We start from the raw sequence: 3,108 nt of genomic DNA, 5'->3' as shown, positions 1-3,108 counted from the left end.
CTCAGACCATTGATGAAGGTGGCCACACTCAAAACAGATTTTCAATGTAGATTGAACAGCCTTCTGTTGGGAGGAGAGGCCATTTAGGACTTTCATAGTTAAAGAGATTTTTTTTTTTTTTCCTGTACTGGAATTTACTTTCCAAAAATCTCTTGGAAAAATCATAATTTCATAATAAAACAGGGTTTCTTTTACTCTTTCTTTCTTTCTTTCTTTCTTTTTTTTTAAAGAGTCTCACTTTGTTACCCGGGCTGGAGTACAGTGGCGCAATCTCGACTTACTGCAACCTCCACCTCCTGGGCTCAAGTGATTCTCCTGCCTCAGCCTCCCAAGTAGCTGGGATTACAGGTGTGCACCACCATGCCTGGCTAAGTTTTGTATTTTTAGTAGAGACTGAGTTTCACCATGTTGGCCAGGCTGGTCTTGAACTCTGGACCTCGGGTAATCTGCCCAGCCTCCCAAAGGGCTGGAATTACAGGCATGAGCCACCGCACCCGGCCCATAATAAAACTGTATTAAAAAATAAAATACAGCAGAAAATTAATGACCTTCTAGGATATTCTAAGACCTCAGAAAGTAAAACACCTGCTTCTGAGAGATCATTCTTGCTCATAAAGGTCCCCAGGAGTCCTAAGAACCATCCACCAGTTATAGCAATGGAAGTTGAAAGAGGTTAAATAACTTACCCAAGGTCACGTGTACAGAAGGAAACAAAGGTGAACCCAAATTCAGGCATAGTGACTACACTACGTTAATACCTGATTCTTCTGTTATGTACTTTGTTATTATTACCATTACTCCTCTTACTACCACTACTACTACTACTGCTACTACTATTACTATTATTATTAAGATGTAACATGTTGTAATATATTTTACCAATTATTTAAAAATCATTCTAACAAAGCCACTTACTCAATTTTATTTCTCAATATGTTTTCGTTTTTAATCAAATCTCAAGTTACCTAAGGCCATGTATATAGTAAGAAGCGCAGACGAATGTGTATTCAGTGCTTTGACTACAAAGTTAAGTTATTCCTATCCTATACTTTATTAGTTTTAGCATTACTGCTTCTACTACAATGATGATGGTGATTATTAGGGGATGCCATATCATATTACATTCTAGCAATTACTTTCAAAACATTCTAGCAAAACCACACCACTCAATTTTATTTCTTTCTAATTTTTTGTTTTTAATGGACATCTTCATCTAGAGGGATGTTTTCAGTTACAAAGCATTTAGGTTGTACAACCCATTAGTTTGGGTAAGTTGCATAGTAACTTTGGGCAACACTAGTGGGGAAGCTCTATGTCTGGGTCGGCACATGTGTGTTTGGGGTGGGGTTAACTGTGAATTAAACATCGCCATGTCTTCTGGGTTTCCATCTAATGTGTAAAGGGCTTCGATGCCCATAAAGCAGTCTAGCGTCATTTGCAATTAGACTTAGATTAGTCATAAATGTATACTGAAACTCTAGTGCAAAAAAAGGTTTTAAAAAAGTGTAATTGATATGCTAAGGGAGAGGAGGAAATAGTATGATACAAAATGCTCAAGGCTGGGGGCGGTGGCTCATGCCTGTAATTCCAGCACTTTGGGAAGCCAAGGCAGGCGGATCACTTGAGGACAGGAGTTCGAAAGCAGCCTGGCCAACATGGTGAAACCCCATCTCTACTAAAAAACTATACAAAAAGTGGCCAGGCATGGTGGCGCACTCCTATAATCCCAGCTACTTGGAAGGCTGAGGCTAGAGAATCTCTTGAACCCAGGAGGGAGAGGTTGCAGTGAGCCAAGATTGTGCCACTGCACTCCAGCTTGGGCGACAGAGCAAGACTCTGTCTCAAAAAAATAAAAAATTAAATAAATAAATAAATAAAATGCCCATAAACCAGAGAAGGCAGAAAAGTGGGGATTACAAAAAAAGAGAAAGAAACAAAGGACAAGATAATTAATAGAAAATAGTAACAAATATAGCAGACATTAATTCAACCAAATAAATAATCACTTTAAATTTGTATGGTATAAATATATCAATTAAAAGGCAGAAACTATATGAGTGACCAAAAAAAAAAAAAAAAAACTATATGTTATCTAAAAGAAACATACTTTAACTGTAAAGACAGATAGCTTAAAAGTAAAGGATGGCAAAAGATATACCATGCTAACATTAACCAAGAGAAAACTAAAGTAGCTATATTCATTTCAGACCAAGCCAACTTCAGAGCAAGGAAATTTATCAAGGATGAAGACAGCCATTATATAATGATAAACAGGCCAGTTCTCCAAGAAGACATAACAATCCTTAATGTGCATGCAACTAACAACAGAACATCAAAATGTGTGAGGCAAAAACTGATAAAAATGCAAGGAGAAATAGACTAATCCACTATTATAGCTGGAGACTTCAACACCCCTCTATCATTAACTGACAGATCCACAGGCAGAAAATCAGTAAGGACATAGTTAGACTAAACAGCACCATCAATCAGCTGGATTTAATTGACATTTATGAAATACTTTATCCAGCAACAGCAGAATACCCATGATTCTCAGGCTCACATGGAGAATTCATAAGACAGACCACATTCTGGGCCATAAAACATACCCTAACAAATTTAAAAGAATAAATACCACCATGTCACTCAATCACTATGTTACACCAAATAACAAGACACCATTAATCTGAATGTATCTTATTTGCCATAGAGAATGAAACAGAGTTTATCTCTTAAAAAGCACAAAACTAAACAATTTGCTGTGAAATAATGTTTCTGCTACCTATTAAAAAAAAAATCCCAAGGCTGATAAATCTAAAGAAATGGTAACATATTCACTGGGAATTATTTTTTTCCAGAACCAAAAAGGTTGTCAATTTTTGCACATCAACAGACTGACCTGAATCTTGGCCTGTGTCCTATGCTTTCCCTCCATTGCACAATAGGGAAATACTCTTGTTCTCTGAAGGCCAGTTTCCCCGCTATACTCTGAATCCCAGTTCCTCTCACATTCTCCTTTGTCTTTTGCATTATCTGTAACCTCCCCCACTCCATGGATCACTCCCACTAGCACATACAATTCTCCGAGCTCTCTTTTTTTTTTTTTTTTTT

Source organism: Mandrillus leucophaeus, unplaced genomic scaffold (assembly GCF_000951045.1).
Source record: "Mandrillus leucophaeus isolate KB7577 unplaced genomic scaffold, Mleu.le_1.0 Scaffold49, whole genome shotgun sequence".
Classification (NCBI taxonomy): Eukaryota; Metazoa; Chordata; class Mammalia; order Primates; family Cercopithecidae; genus Mandrillus; species Mandrillus leucophaeus.
The sequence above is the reverse complement of the archived record's forward strand: the minus strand, read 5'-3'. Positions refer to the sequence as shown.